The sequence below is a fragment of the Monodon monoceros genome, unplaced genomic scaffold, assembly GCF_005190385.1.
Source record: "Monodon monoceros isolate NGI ecotype Baffin Bay Population unplaced genomic scaffold, NGI_Narwhal_1 Super_Scaffold_3, whole genome shotgun sequence".
Taxonomy (NCBI): Eukaryota; Metazoa; Chordata; class Mammalia; order Artiodactyla; family Monodontidae; genus Monodon; species Monodon monoceros.
The window spans coordinates 5,818,508-5,835,588 of record NW_021703780.1 but is presented as its reverse complement, the minus strand read 5'-3'; the positions used below and the strand labels follow the sequence as shown (position 1 = coordinate 5,835,588).

Here is a 17,081-nt window from a genome sequence, read left to right as displayed (position 1 = left end):
GATCAGACGTTGGTGATTCCCCTCTCCCTCCAAGAAACGGATTTATGGTTTGGGTAAAAACCATTAAGAACACATTGGTTTTCTTGTTGGTTTCACTTTGAGTTTCTGCCTTCTGCGACACAAAATGAAATCATACAGAGCTTGGGGCTTCACCTCCCACGTGGGGCAGAACTGTCACATGACCAGAGGGGTGAGAACTGAAACCAGAGGCAGACAAGTTGAGGGGAACCTATACAGAGAGAGAGATACATATACATACGTAGATTCCTTTCCCTTTCCTTTCTTCTTTAAAAAATGATAACTCCTTAGAGACGTGTGTGACACGTGTGACAAACGAACGGCAAAGGAACAATGTGAGTTTTCACCCAGAGGACTGTCACTTGCAGTGGATGCAAGTCGAGGTGTGAAGCTGTGACTCCAATCTCAAAGGGTGTGGCATCTTTAGGACAGAATTTCGGGGAAAGGAAGAAAATTGGAAATAAAACGTGCGATCTCAAGCGCGTGATCAAGTGTGGAACTAGAATGAGTTCATAACTTGAAAAGAAATAACGAGCTGAAAGCAGCTTGATATGCAAGATAAAATGAACCAGGCTGCCAAAACTCTCGTATGGGTTTCCACAACAGATGTCAATAGGATACAACCGTTTAAAATTACGCAAAATGGGAAAATGTTCAATCCCATGAAACCAAGTATGATGGGCAATCACCCAGATGGAAGTGTCCACATTTCTTGTCTGCTCCAAGGAGTATCTTATGCAACACGAGCACTTAATAATTCTTCATCAAAGATAACCATAATCAGCTCACAAAACATACTAAAGAAAAACAATAATCTGTACACCCCCCCAAAAAAACTTTTAAAATACCATTTACAATAGCATCAAAATGGTTAAGTTTCCCAGGAATATTATTACACATATTTCTGCATGTTATATGTATATGTAGCAATGTATTTTTTATATATCATATATGGTTTTATACAGAACATTATAAAACTTTCTTGGAACAGTGAAAATGATATAAATAAGCATGAAGAAATCAGTGTTCATGTGTAATACTTATATAACATGTACTGACTATGTGCCAGACAGTATTTTAAGCACCCTCCACATATTATATGCAACACATTTAGTCATTTAATCCCCTCAATTATCCTGTAAGGTAGGTACTATTACGATCCCTATTTTACAAATAAGGAAACTGAGGCTCACGGAGCTTCTGCAGGGCCACGTGGCCAGTGAAGAGTGGGGTCGGAATCTGAACACAGGAAGGTGGGCGCCATTTTTTTTTAATGGTTTGTTATTTTGGGCACCATTCTTTAAAGACTACACCCCGCCTTTCGATGTGGTGAACTCACTGTTGTAAACATGTCAGGCCTACAAATTCAGTGCAGTCCTAATAATAACTCCAACAGGTTCTGTTAGGGAATTTGTTCTGTTTCTAAAACTTATATAGAAGGGCAAAAAGCCAAGAACACCAAGACATGCTTAATGCAAGCACATGCCCTCCCAGGCATCAGGACTCACTGTGAGGCTGTGATAATTAAGGGATCGACATTAAGGTAATTAAGGTAGTCTCCTACCTTAGAACATTCACAAAAATCAGTTTCAGATGAATAAAATACAATAAAATCACACGCGAAAGGCACAACTCTAAAGAATACAGGAGAATAGCTTCATGAACCTGGGAGAGGGAAGAATTTCTTCAACAAGATAGAAGGGACTTCCCTGGTGGCACAGTGGTCAGGAGTCTGCCTGCCAACGCAGGGGACACGGGTTTGAGCCCTGGTCCGGGAGGATCCCCCATGCCGCGGAGCAACTAAACTCATGCGCCACAACTACTGAGCCCGCGCTCTAGAGCCTGTGAGGCACAACTACTGAGCCCGTGTGCCACAACTAGGAAGCCCACGTGCCTAGAGCCCGTGCTCTGCAACAAGAGAAGCCACTGCAATGAGAAGCCCGCGCACCGCAACGAAGAGTAGCCCCCGCTCGCCACAAATAGAGAAAGCCCGCGTGCAGCAACGAAGACCCAACACAGCCAAAAAGAAAGAGAGAAAGGCAGGCAGGCAGGCAGGCAGGAAGGAAGAAAGAAAGAAAACTATTGACCATAAAGGAAAAAAATTGATAAATCTAATAATATTAAGAGTTTGTGAGCATGCAAAGGCATCGTAAATGGAATAATAAGACAAGTCAAGGTGGAAGGCGTTATTTGCAACACGTATAATCCACTAGAGACTCATTCCAAAATATATAAAGGAAGCCTACAAATTAGTAAGAAAAAGACAATCCATAGAAAAATGGGAAAGCATTAAGAAAAAGGAGTATCAGAATGGCCAATAAGCCCTATTATTAATCGGGGAAAAGCAAATTAAAACCACAATACGACACCATTTCATATTCATCAGACCGGCAGAAATGACAAAGTCTAACGATACCAAGTTCTGATGAAGATGTGGAGCAGTAAGAACTCCCAATCGTTGTCAGAAGGAGCACAGACTGAACCAAGCACTTCGGAAAACAGGCTGGAGTTACAGTAAAGTTAAAACTACAAATACCCTGCGACCCGATAGTCCACCGGCCACGCCACACCGCATGCACCCTAGAGAAACTTCTGCACAACGGCACTAGAAGCCATATATATTTAAAAATGTTCTTGACAGCCTCTGTCGTAGGACCCAAAAGCTGCAAACAGCTCCAATGGCCACATCAACGGGACAGGAACCCCAAACGACAGCGACTGAACCACAGGCCCAGGCATCAGCGTGGCTAAGTCTTGTGATTATATCGTTGATGAAAACAAACAGGTAAAATGTAATATACACCAAGCACTTGCAAAACTAAATGATGTCATTTAAGGACACCTACGCAGCTGTAAACTTCCTATGGATGGAAGAGGGAGGTGGTTTTAAAGCGGAGAACATTCTAAGGCCATGTTCTATTGCTGAATGTGGATGGGGGTTACATGCATGTCCACTTGCTAATTAAAACATATATATATTTTTTTTAATACTCTTCTGCATATATGCTCTATATCAAAATTTCTGATTATCCTCTTAAGAAGGTGCAACACTGCCTATGTCCTGAGTAGGAAAGAGGCCTGCTTTTTAAAAAGAAAAGCACGGGCTTCCCTGGTGGCGCAGTGGTTGAGAGTCCGCCTGCCGATGCAGGGGACACGGGTTCGTGCCCCGGTCCGGGAACATCCCACATGCCGCGGAGCGGCTGGGCCCGTGAGCCATGGCTGCTGGGCCTGCACGTCCGGAGCCTGTGCTCCGCAACAGGAGAGGCCACAGCAGTGAGAGGCCCACGTACCGCAAAACAAACAAACAAACAAATAAAAAGAAAAGCATATCACAAGCAAACTTTCAAATGTAAAAAATTGGAAGACGTATTCCAAAAGATAGTCCATCAAAGACAGAATGAATGTTCAATTACAAGGAACCCTAAGTAAGAGTAATAACAGCTCACCAAAGTCTGATTATACCACAATTTTTATAAAAGTCAAAAGATGAAGGCTGATAATTAACGTGGATGTCGGATTCTATGACACATTGGAGGAATTACCGTCAAAATAATTAGAAAAGAGGTAACAAATGCAGAGCGAATACCTGATGATGGTTTAGTCACATTTCAAAGGCAAGCTATAAAATTTAAATACGCAAAACGAATACTTTTCATGATTCTTTTATATTTCTTCATCTTTTGCCTTAAAAAAAAAATTCAGAGCCTTTACCCAGAACTAAGACTTTCCACTCTGACTGAAACGAAGTACAGAACTCTATAGAAAGTACCAATTATTTCCCTGAATGTCTAAACTCACACTCTAACAGCAAATAGATTCCTGCTCAGCCAAAGTTTTCTGAAAATGGTCTGCATTTGTTTTTACCAGGAGGCCACTTAAATCTTACCCACTTGTTTAGCTGCAAGGATTGAAACAAAATGTTTGCTTGCAAAACAAACACTGGTTTTAAAATTCTGCACTTGGGCTGCTGGGTAAAACACCTGTTTACTGAAACAAATGTTTTATTTGGAAAACGCCTGCCAGTGTGGACACTTTCCAAGAAATACATCAGGATGTACTAGGATGGTGATGTCACGCCCTTGATAGAAGTTGGCATTTTAGGGTAACTGCACAAAGTTTACTTTCAGAGAATAGAACAACAATGGGAAAACCAATCCGTTTTTTTGAAAAAATCCAAGGCCTAAAATGCTTTTACTGGGTCATTACATAGGCCAGTTCAATCCCCCCAAAGCTAATCTCTTTATACAATCCAATTAGTTTTATAAATGACATAATAAGTATCATCATCATCATTATTATTATTTTAGAGCTAAGCCTCTTCCTTTAGATTCATTCTATGCCTTCTGGCTCCCCTATGTGACATGGCATGAAAAACCATTTCCATCTCTTAATAAGATACGCTAGAACCCTGAAATGCCATTATTAACCACAAAATAGGATTGAGCATAGCCAAGTCTAACTTGAAAACCAGCCATGGAGATTTACTTTCTTAAGTATGGAAAGAAAACATCCCAAAAGATATTCTTGGGACCCTGTGGTTAGTTTCATATGGAGGCTCCAGTAAACACATTACATTTGACCAAATAGGATTCCGCTCCCCACCCCCCGCCCCAGAAAGCTTAGGAATTTTCATCAGTATTTTCCTGTTAAGGTTAGGCACTAAGAAATAAAATAGATCATTTTTATAGCCCATAATAATGGACTTTTAAAAAGTACATCCCAGGGCTTCCCTGGTGGCGCAGTGGTTGAGAGTCCGCCTGCCGATGCAGGGGACACGGGTTTGTGCCCCGGTCCGGGAGGATCCCACATGCCGCGGAGCGGCTGGGCCCGTGAGCCATGGCCGCTGAGCCTGCGCGTCTGGAGCCTGTGCTCCGCAACGGGAGAGGCCACAGCAGTGAGAGGCCCGCGTACCGCAAAAAAAAAAAAAAAAAAAGTACATCCCAAACTTTCAAAAAGTACATCCCCCATCTTTAAAAAACACTTTGCATATATCCTAGCATATGTATATTTTAATTTATAAACTGTATACTACTCTTAGGCATTATGAAACATATACAAGAATGCACAATGCAAAGGACTTAATAGATATTTCTCTAAAGAAAACATACTACTGACCAATAAGCACATGAAAAGATGCTCAGTATCATTAGTCATCAGGGAAATGGAAATCAAAGCCACAAGATACCACTTCAGATCCACTGGGGTGGCTATAATAAAAAAAATGGAAAATAACAAGGGCTGGGAACGATGTGGAGAAATTGGAACCCTCGTATATTGCTACTGGGAATATAAATTGGTACAGCCACTGGGGAGAACAGTTCGGCAGTTCTTCAAAATGTTAAACATGGAGCTACCACATGACCCAGCAATTCCAGTGTTAGATAAATATTCAACATATACCCAAAAGAACTGAACACAGGGATTTCCACTGACACTTTTATACCCATGTTCACAGCAGCATTATTCAAAATAGCCAGTGTGGAAACAACCCGAATGTCCATCAACTGATGAACAGATAAACAAAACGTACTATACACAGATAATATAATAGGATATTATTCAGCCATAAAAAGAAATGAAGTACTAACACATGACATAGCATAGATGAGCTCTGAAAATATTATGCAAAAACATAAGCCGGACGCCAAAGGACATACATTGTATGATTCCACTCATAAGAAATATCTAGAACAGGCATACGAGACAAAGTAGATTAGAGAGTCAAGATGGACGTGGGGAGTTGTTGCTTAATGGGTGCAGGTTTCTGTTTGGGGTGATGACAAATTTTGGAAATAGACAGTGGTGATGGTTGTACAACATTGTGAATGTAATTAATGCCACTGAACTGTACACTTAAAAATGATCATGATAGCAAATCTTATGTTATATCTTTTTTACCACAATTTTAACAAACTGAAAAAAAAAAAAAAGGACAAGCTAAAAATACAATTGAGGTTCTAATATTTTCTTCTCAAATTCCAGAGGGTGACCTGGCACACTCCAGGGCTGGGTAGAGGCAGAGCTTCCAAAGCCAAAGCAAGAATTAGTGAATTGAATGTGGGATAGAGGGAATATTGGGGAGAGAATATACGAGAAAGCCTACAGCTCAAAAAGAATTGTATTTTTAATTCCAAAGGAAAGAGGATCTCATTCTGTAGCCTTTGCATAGAACTAAATGCACACCACCTGCGAGTTCTCGCCATCCCTCACTCCACACACTTGCATGTCTGAGTCACTGCAAAAACACCGGGAAAACCCTCTTCACTTCTCCTGCAAAGCATCCATTCGAATCTAGCTCACTCGGTGTGAGGGCTGAGGTTCTGCCTTACGAAGCAGACTGTGCTTTTTCCATTGTTTTACCGTCTCAGGTAAGACCCAAGTCCAACATAAAATACTCCTTTTCAAAGCTGTTTTCAAAGTCATTTTCATCACTTTCCCCCCCTTGGGCTCAAGAGGATCAATTATGGGGAAAAGTGACAGGAAACAATAAAAAGATTAACAGCTCAACATCAAGAAGCAACTCTACTGCCTACGCTGGATGTGTCGAATACGAGGCTGGCCCAGAACCAAGGTAATCAAAGGGAAAACACACACGAGTTTGAGGCCTCGGCTGACATTTCAGGAGGGTGAAGGCCCTGTTCAACACAGAAATGACAAAGCGAAGGGCACGGTGATGGAGCAAGAAGGTTCTGTACTAACGCACAGCACAGAAATGTCCTACATTCAGCATCACAGGGTTTCACCGTAAGACAGGCACCTGTCGATTGCTGGATTGTTTACTTTAAAAGCTGGACTATTTTTCTAGTAAAATGTAAGAACTCAGCTTTAAAAGAGAACTCACAACTGAGATATGTTAGACTCCCAGGACCATCTGAACTTTCATTTTCTGTAGATTAATGACGGAGCAACATGAATTAACTGCCGCTTTCCTTTGGCAAATCAGCTGAAGCTCGTGGCTTCAAGGACAAACATGTTCTAAAACTGCAATACAAAACTGTTGATTCATATCCTCCAAATCTCTCAAGTGACTGTACCTTATAAAAAATAACTCCGTGACTCTCAAAGTAATCCTGTAGAAAGAGCTCTCGTCTGAAATCTGTATTTCAATACCACCAGAGTGCAAAGTATTCAAAAATCTACATAAAGACTGCTTCTAGGACCTCCCTGGTGGCACAGTGGTTAAGAATCCGCCTGCATTGGCAGGGGACACAGGTTCGACCTCTGGTCCGGGAAGATCCCACATGCCGCGGAGCAACTCTGCCCGCGCGCCACAACTACCGAGCCTGCGCTGTAGAGCCCGCGAGCCACAACTACTAAAGCCCGCGCGCCTGGAGCCCGTGCTCCGCCACAAGAGAAGCCACCGCAATGAGAAGCCCGCGCACCGCAACGAAGAGCGGCCCTCGCTCGCCGCAGCTAGAGAAAAGCCTGCGTGCAGCAACGAAAGCCCAACGCAGCCAAAAATAAATATATTTTTTTAAAAGACTGCTTCTAAACAGAATTCAGTAAATTATATTGGTGTCATGCGTGGGTGCAGGATTGTGAATATGTAGGTATCCATACAAAAGAAACCATCTTCCAAGTTCTTCGTGAAATTCTAATTGCCTTTGCCTGTTATTGCTACCGTAGGAAAACCTTCCACTGGTAATTCAGTCCTACTATGAAATCTTGGCTTTTAAAAGATGAGTCCTCCAAACGCAGAGAAACATATGAGGATTCTCGTTTAAAAGCGTTCTGTTTTAGTTCCAATCCTGATATTGCTTCAAAACTCTTTTCTCAAGGCCCTCTAGCATGCTATATGAAAAAAAAGTTGCCAAGCTGGTTTTTAACACATCTTCACAGGACTGATAAGCAAAAGTTTACTAAAGCAGTTTGGAATAAGATAAACTCAGAGCCATTCTGTAAGTTTTCTCAAATTCAGCAGCACTTTTTAAACGGAGGGTTGTTAAACAAGCCATAAATTCCCAAAGCTGTGAGAGAGAAATGAAGCATCTCTCCTTTGGTAAAACACGAACCCACAGCTTCTTCGGAACTGCGGCTGACATCCTGTTGGGCTGAGCAGCTTGAAACCTGTTTTGTGGGTATTATGAATGAGTGCAAACAGTAAGGGGTTGTGAAAATAAATTTTCTAATGGCGGGAAAAAAGTGAACAGCAATAATGTCTCCGATCTTTCTTGTGAATCTTACCTATTTAACCTTAAAAATCGTTCTATTTACCATGTGATCATTGACCTGCTCATAAATTTAGAGGTTCTTCCACATTTAGAAGTTTTTGGCTGTTAATACCCATATTTTCATAAATAATAATAAGATACATGTCACTAGGAAAACTAGGACAACAGCAGTAAATACTACCTACCCCCCAGTGTGCATCAAGAGAATGCAAAACGTGTACAAAACTCTATACACGCCACAGAATACACAAAACAAACTCTGGAGACGCTAGAAAATTGTGTAAATTAGATGCTGTAAATTCTCATTTGAGCTCTTTCATTTTACACTCAGAGCTTCAAGAAGACTTTAAAATCTGTGTATCAAGGTGCTAGCCATAATGGAAAAGGATATGAAAAAAATATATACGTATATGTATAACTGAGTCACTCTGCTATACAGAAGAAATTAATACAACATTGTACATCAACTATATTTCAATAAAATTTTTAAAAATTAAAAAGAAAATGATGCTAGCCCAATTTCTGGCTTCTTAAAGAAATCTCAAGCACAAAATCGCCTCTTCCCCCCTGTAGTCTAACTTCACAAATAGCTGCTAAAAGGATGTTCTCGGGCAAGCCCGTCCCACAGGTGGGCCATCCATCTGCCTGCCGTCTCTCACCTCTCACATGAGTGCTCTAAGGGCCTGCATTTTATACCATCCTCTCTCACTGACAGTTTCTTGAGTACCTTGGGTTTCATTTCCTGATATGTTTAGAATACTCCCTTATATTCTAAATGAAGTTCAAGGCCTAGATTCCATTGCATGACAACGTGAATGTACTTAACAGTACTGAACTGCACACTTAAAGTTGTTGAAGATGGTCCATTTTATGTTATATGTACTTTACCACAATTAAAAAAAAACAAAAACCCTGATTCCATCATTTTCTACTGTTGTTTGGTAGGGGTAAGGTAAAAGGTCAACGAGAAAAGAAACCCACCATCGGCTTCTGTAGGGAGAAGATGCTGCCCCTCCAACCTCCACCATCAATTTTAATCATTAGTGTCTGCCTGCTAGTGCACCAGACGTGTAATAATACGGACATGAGAATTGGTCTCTTTATAGCTTATAAACAGGAAAGGATAAAAAAGAGCAAATGACAACTTGCAGCCGGATAATCGGCATCTGGTTAACTGGAAGTGACAAAATGTTTGCTGCCGCTCAAAAGGACAGACATTTGCTTTTGTGACAATAAAGCAATGAGATACACAGATAGACAAGTATTCCTTGAAAAAGGTGTGAACGGTCATCATCCTTTAGAAATCCAGCCCTGAATTCCTGACTATCCATTCTCTCTAAACTGGGCTGGTTCTCTCTAAACTCTAGACTGCTGTTTAGAGCTCACAGCTTGCCCCGCCTTACCTCTGACTACTCAGCTCCCTTGAAGAGGATAAGCCAAACAGTCAGTCTCCTCCCGAGAATATTGCCAAATACCATGCCCGGGGTCTGCGTATCCAAAGGTACAGGAAGTAGTCTGCCCAGGGCCCGGTTTATTGCATCATCTCGACATACTTCGATGGACAGAGTGTGAGTCAGCCCCGAACACAGCGCTTCAACCCCAAACCTCCTTCCTACCTAGCAGGGCAGAGCTCTTCTGACACATCCATCCAGGCTTGCAAACCCGTGCTAAATTTGTAAAGCAGCAGGTCCTCTGGATATAAATACAACTTCCAACATTGCCTATCAATGGCTGTCCATCAGATACAAAAGCACAAGAACAGGTTGAAACCAATACGTGAAAAGGAAGAACTCTTGCTCTCCTGGGGAGAGACGGGAGGCTCCCAGGAGGTCTCAGGTTGTAGAACACACTGACGGAAGCACTGGTTCCCCAAGAGGAATCTGTAGCAGAGTGGCCTGTAACGCTTATATAACACACAGCCTGCCAGCCCAGGAGATTCTGATTCAGTGCCTATGGGGTGGTACCCCTTAATCTGTTGAGCCGGGTTTGGGAGCTACTGGGTAAAGTACTTGGGTTACCACAATGCTGATTCAGTAGATTGGCTCTAACTAAAGCCTCAGCAATGACTACCTTCTAGTGCTTTACAAGGAAGGAGGAGAATCTTTTTTTTTTTTGCTGCACGGTTTGAGGGATCTTAGTTCCCCCACCAGGGATCGAACTTGTACCCCCTGTAGTGGAAGCACAGAGTCCTGACCACTGGACCACCAGGGAATTCCCAGGAGAATTTTGGAATGTATACATATGTATATAGGTATATATATAAATTCTAATCATGAATGTACCCTAAAATTCGTCCTTTGCCACCAAGTTCAAATTTAGGACCAATAATCACTTACTTCTATGTAGATGACTCACATCTCTACTTTCAGCCAAGACCCATCCATCTTCCCTAAATCACCTAAACCCAGCTGCCAATCACGGCTTCCAATTCCACTTCTGAAATCAACCCTTCAATTTACCTTAAACACTGCCTTCCTGTTCCAATTTCTGTTCATAGTACCACCTGCCAAGGCATCTAGATTTAAATCCTCAGTCATCTTGGATGCTTCAGGTCCACATCCAAACACTATAAAGTACTGTCAATTTTCCGTTTATAACAACTCACGGGACTTCCCTGGTGGCGCAGTGGTTAAGAATCCACCTGCCAATGCAGGGGACACGGGTTCCAGCCCTGGTCTGGGAAGATCCCACATGCCTCAGAGCAACTAAGCCCGGGTGCCACAACTACTGAGCCTGTGCTCTAGAGCCCGTGAGCCACAACTACTGAGCCCGCGCGTCACAACTACTGAAGCCCACGCGCCTAGAGCCCGTGCTCCGCAACAAGAGAAGCCACTGCAATGAGAAGCCCAGGCACCGCAATGAAGAGTAGCCCCCACTCACCGCAACTAGAGAAAGCCCACGCACAGCAACGAAGACCCCATGCAGCCAAAAATAAATAAATAAGATAAATAAAAGAAAATAAATAACTCTCCAAGCATCGCCTTCCAACCAAGGTCCCACTGATACAACCCTTGTCCAGGCCCTTGGGTCCCAGTGGCAATAGTCACTCATGGCCCCTGACCTCCCATTCCCAACAAAACTCACAAGATTAACCTTCCCCAAATCCAACAGTGACCATGTATTTTCCTTGCTCAAAATCCTGTCACAATTCCCCATTACCTGCAGATGAAGTCCTAACACCAAAAGTGGCCCAGGCATTCAAGGTCCCTAATTGGTCTGTCCCTAAACCTATCATTCAAATGACAAATTTCATACTTGATCCATCTCCAGTAGCAAAGCCGATCCATTCAAATTCCCCAAATGTTCCCTGCAACTTCCTGCCTCGTGGCTTATCTTCCTTCTACCACTAGGAATGTCTTTCTTTCTCTAGCTATTAAAATCATGTACACCCTGTACGGTCTAAGTTCAAGTTCTACCAACTCCCTCGGGAGCACTTCCTGATGGCTGCCACCTCACAGCTACCCAGGACACGCCCAGCACTGCCACATCTGAGCCTTTGCTAAGTAAGGGTTTGCCCTCTTCCTTTTACCTTCCCTTTCACCCTCTGCCCTCTGCCCCTCCCTGGAAGTTCCTGAGCACTTAGCGACTGACTTTTCATTGATAGTCAATTGTACACTAGCTGTCTGGCAACATCTCCCTAAAAAAGAGCAAACCCTCATTCTTACACAGAAACAATACAGGTTCACTGCTACTATTTTAGAGAATAAATAGAAGGAAAAGAATGTTTTTAATCTCTCATTCTACTTCTCAACTCATTTTAACTACTTTCATCTATGAATCCATCATCTCTTCTTATGCATATAGGCACATATTTTTTCCTGGTGTTTTAACTCCTGAACTGTTCAACTTCTTATATTTATCATCTAGCTGTAACCACCCCCAACTAAAACATATTAGACTTCAGTCTTTTTAGGAACATGAACATGCCTCTCTCCACTGTGTAATCTCCACAGTGCTTAAGTTAACACAGTGCTAGACAAAATAGGTGGCTAAAATGTTTAAAGCACGTGTTCACTGAAAAAAATATTTTGGGGGTAGCAGTGAGTAAACAGTTACAAATGCATTGTCCAAAATAATCTATGTGAAAACCTGCTACACATAGGCGATTTCTTGAAAAGTGCCCCCCAAATTATGGAACACAGGTTTTAAATATACAAGAACACACAATATTAAGGGCTCTATTGTTAACCCTTTCTTAACAGACATTTATTCCTTAATTTAACTTGCTTTATAGATCTGATTTATACCTAAAATGAAGATCACCCTACATAGAAATGTTTCATGAATGTAGAAGAAACTGAGGCGTGGGGAGAAGGGATGGGGGGAAAAAGGAAGTCTGCCACTTCATTTTCTACTTAAATTTTCGATTCATTTCTATAGCAACAATGCTGGTTTGAACCAAGATTTGACAGTCTCATTATCTCACACAGAAGGAAATCATGCTCCCTAACAGGGTGACCAAATCTAAGATCATGAACGTCTTCATTTTTTTTCAAGTTTCCAGAAAAGTTCTGCATAACTCTGCCATTTTCATTCAAATGCAAGACTATCCAGGGTATGGAATTGGTCCGTTTCCAGCTTCAGCTGTTGTACAGTTCAGGAAAACACCATAAGCGAAAATAAAGACTTTTGCCAGTTGAACTGAAGATCCTCTATCTAGAAAGTAATAGAAAAAGTCCAGTCTACTACCCCAAAGCAGATCAAGCATCATTATTCTTACTCCCATTTTACTGAGAAAACACAACAAAGTTAAAAAATAAAATAAAAATAGACTAGGGATGGTTAGATCTCCACAAAAGTTTTCATCACAAAATAACCTCCTCTTTTACATATAAATGTAGACTATGATTCAATTTACCGAAATTCAACTGACCAGTTTTTGCTTCCTATGAATATAGACTCTTTCATGCAAAATGCATCTCAATTTAGTTTTCTTTCTCTAGGGTTGCTTTGGAAACAGAAATTTACATTAACTGCTAAGTCAGCTAGCTTTTCTTCGGCTAACTCTTAGGATCTCTCTAGAGGATAACACACCCCTCCTGGCTTCTTGAGTAAAACTGCAGCAGTTTCTTCGGAGCCTGAAGCTTCACGGCTTTCTGGGCCCTGGTTCCGCAGTCCTAGCCTGCACTCTGTAACTGAGGTCTCCTGGACCAAACCAGCAGAAGGAAAAATGCGACAGCTCTCTGGAAAGGTGCTCAAGAAGGGTTCGGGCTGCAGTGCTTCGCAATCTCATTGCTTACTGTTATTTCTTCCTTGACTCTGCTTGCGTCACCAGTACCCAAACCCAAAGCCCATCTCTTTAAAAGCTGGACCCTCCCTCTCCTAATCACATGCTCGGGGTGTGAGGTGCCACTGGGCTCCGGAGGGAACTAACTGGACTGCTCTCATTTCTCCTGCTTTGAGGAGGGTTGAGTTTGGGGGGTTTTTTGCTGATTTTTTTCTTCTCCTTTTAATAAAGGCCTTTCCATGTTTGTTTCTCAGGCCTTCCTCAAATACAAAACTGTCACTGTCCCTGTCCCCTGCTCCTTCCGACTCGAAGATACCAACTTCAAAGGGAGTGTTTGCTAAGAACGTTGGTAAACTTATGGCAGCCCGGGCCTGCATTTGGGAGACTCAAACTCTAACGCAAAGATGTTGAATTTATGTTCTCTGAGACGGCAGAAAAACAAACAAACAAACACACAAGAAGCAGGGCAAAAACCCACCTCCTCTCCAGCTTTTCTTTCACGTCTTGGTTCAGTAACAAGAAAAGTTAATCCGCTCCCTAGTGCAACTGCCGCCTCTTCACCCTCAGGCTCACCTAGAACATTCACTGCATCCTCGCATCCAAGCCAAGCTCGGTTACTGAGGCAACTAAGTTTTTCTTCCCAAAGGGTCACAGGGAAACACATCCCTCGGGATCCCCTGGTAACCGTCCACCGATAATGCTGGGGAACCACAACGGCAAAAGACTCGCTTTCCAAGGCTTGCGCGGGCCGCCGCTGCCGGTATGGGGGCGGGGGAGGAGGTGCGTGCGGGTGCGCAGCGTCCAGTTACATTCCTGACCCACTTTCGCATCCCCTCCCTCCCCCTCCTCTTCCTCCTCCTCCCGGGCAGGCCGCGAGGGCACCAGCGCCCCGAAGAGCCACCCGCGAGCTCTCCCTAGGCCGCCGCGGGCGGGGTGCGCGCGGCGTCGGGCTCCGCGGGGGACCGGGAGGGAGGGGGAGAAGGGAGGAGGGAGGGAGCCCGCCGCCACCCCCACCCCACCTCCACCCCGGCTTCCCCTGCGCGGCCCCTCCCCCGTCACATGGGCTCGCGAGCACCTGTTGGCGACCTCAGCCCCTTAGCGGAGCCCCTCCCGCCTGCCTGGCGAAAACCCCCGCGGGAGGCGATGGGAACACTGCCCGGTTCTCGCTCTGCAAACCCCGCTTCGCCCGGGGAGGGCGCGGGGGTCGGGGGTCGACCCCTACCCAGCTGCTCAGCTTTACAAAGTGCGAAAGCGCCCTGGTCGCGCGGCGATCCGCCCGCCGCCGCTTCCCCCTCCCTCGGACGGAGCGGGGAGGTGGGGTGCGCCCGCCCCCAACCCGACTCCGCTGGAAACCTGGGCTCCTGGCGGGCGCCGGGCGGGGATGCTGCCGAGTCCGGACCGGGGCGGCGGGGGCGAGGGCAGGCAGCGGGTGGCGACGGGTGGGGTGTGTGTTTCGAGTCGCCGAGTCCAGGAAGGGGGCGGGAAGCTGCCGTCTCAGCTGCAACTTCTGAGCGTGCAAAGCAACTCAGCAACTTTGCCTGCGCCGCGCCCCTCCCCCGCGCCGCCGGCCGGGCCGGGGGCTGCGCTGTGCCTGGGGCCCCGGCTACAGGCCCGGCGGGGAGCAGATCGGGGTGCAGGCGAGCGGGCCGGGGGCCGGGCCCGGGCTGCAGAAGTGGCCCGGCCGCCCCGGGGGTAAGACTGGGGAGCGCCGCCCGGTCCCGGCGCCGCGCACGCCCCCCGCCGCCCCCACCGGGCCCGTCGCGCCCGCCGCCGGACTGTGCGCCGGGAAGGGGGCGGAGGATGGCTGCGGAGCCATGGAAACTGCCGGGTGGATAAATAAGGAGAGGGCCGCGCGGGGCCGTCCCGAGCTGCCAGCATCTCGGCGGCGGATGCGGCGCCCCGGGAAGCGCGGCCGAGCTCGCACAAGTGTCCCTCCCGCCCGGAGGGAGGCCAGCGGTGGAGACCGGCCCCCGGAGGGGAGACGGCTGCGAGGTGGAGGGCAAAGCGAGGGTGAAGGTGACCCGGGCCTCCTGGGGTCAGCGGCTGTTTGTTCCGGTCCCGAAGGACGGCGCGAGGCCCCTGCCAGTCCTGCCAGCCGGAGGCCTGGGGAAAGCCCCAACTTCGCGTCCAGAAAGATGGACTCGTCCGGTTCAGGCATTCGGAGGGGCTGAACTTGGGCATCAGGGGAAGATGGAAAGCCTGGGCCAGCCTGGGGTGGGACACCCCGGCCCCGAAGCCCTGCCCGCACCCCCTCCGGAGACGGATTGTCAAGATGGGGAAGGATGGAAACGGGCTGACTTGTGTCGGGCCCTTGCACTCCTGTACGGGGAGCCTGCACAGCCCGGCCCGGCACCGCCCCCTTTCTCTGGAAGCCGATTTACGAGTCCTCCAACCTCCCCCCAGCACTCACAAACTTCATCTGACTCACTGTGGAGTTACTGATGCTTTACGCCCAAACCTATTGCTTGGGAAGTGCTAGGGACTTTTTTTTTTTTTTTTTGCGGTACTCGGGCCTCTCACTGTTGTGGCCTCTCCCGTTGCGGAGCACAGGCTCCGGACGCGTAGGCTCAGCGGCCATGGCTCACGGGCCCAGCCGCTCCGCGGCATGTGGGATGTTCCCGGACCGGGGCACGAACCCGCGTCCCCTGCATCGGCAGGCGGACTCTCACCCACTGCGCCACCAGGGAAGCCCAGTGCTAGGGATTTTAATCGTGGGTTAGGAAATTGAGTCACTTCAAGGTGTGGGGCTCTTTTTTAAAAAAAATTTATTTATTTGGCTGTGCCGGGTCTTAGTTGCAGCATGTGGGATTTGTTCCCTGACCAGGGATGCAACCCGGGTCCCCTGCATTGGGAGCACGGAATCTTAGCCACTGGACCGCCGGGGAAGACCCAGGGTGTGGGGCTCTTGAGAGGCAAAGGGGTGGCTTCGGGTGAAAGTCAGCTACCTGTCACCCCGCAGGATGATTTAATTACATGCCTTCTTAATTTAAAGAACTTTACAAGCTCATTGAGGACAGCTGGACAATTAGATTCTGATGTGAACCTGGAAGTTACTTTTTAACTGAACAAGGTCTATTTTGCACCAAAAACGAGTGAGCAGTACACTGGTCCCTTGGTATCAGGGGTATTGGCTCCAGGAACCCCTGCCAATACCAAAATCCAGGGGTCCTCAAGACTCATGTAAAATGGTGTGATATTGCATATAACAGATGCACATCCTCCCCTGTACTTCAGATCACCTCTGGATTACTTATAATACCTAATGTAATATAATTATAAATAAAATAAATGTTCTGTAGATAGTTGTTGGCCTTCAGCAAATTCAAATTTTGCTTTTTGGAACTTTCTGGAATTTTTTTTTTTCAAGCATTTTCTATTCGAGGTTGGTTGACTCCAAAGGTTACAGGGAGGGCCAATTATCTTTTTTCTTAACTTCAAAATTTTTAGTTCTTTTACTTCTTAATGGGAAAAAAATAACCTTTTACTGGCTTCCTCTGGAATAATTGTAAAAGCTCTAGGCTAAAGCGTAGCTTCCAGAGTGTTCCAGAGAACACCAGATCCTCAGTATGTCCATAGGTGATGTTTGAAAAAAGGTTCACATTTCATCTATTCCAAGATGCACATATTTTCAAATTTTGACATCTCTAATGTCCTATTTGGTAGCA

General features: G+C 45.6%; 1 protein-coding gene across 3 annotated transcripts in view; it reads right to left on the bottom strand.

The window, feature by feature from the left end:
- RREB1 (ras responsive element binding protein 1) overlaps positions 1-14,903 on the bottom strand; it is a 177,781-nt gene extending 162,878 nt beyond the window's left edge. The window contains exon 1 of one of the 3 annotated variants that reach the window (XM_029242687.1): positions 14,770-14,903. The gene's annotated coding sequence lies outside the window, so the exon portion shown is untranslated. Of the gene's footprint in view, positions 1-13,894; positions 14,341-14,769 lie in introns of those variants that run through there. The other 2 variants (XM_029242685.1, XM_029242689.1) reach the window with 2 other exon arrangements.
- Between the last annotated feature and the right edge of the window lie 2,178 nt (positions 14,904-17,081).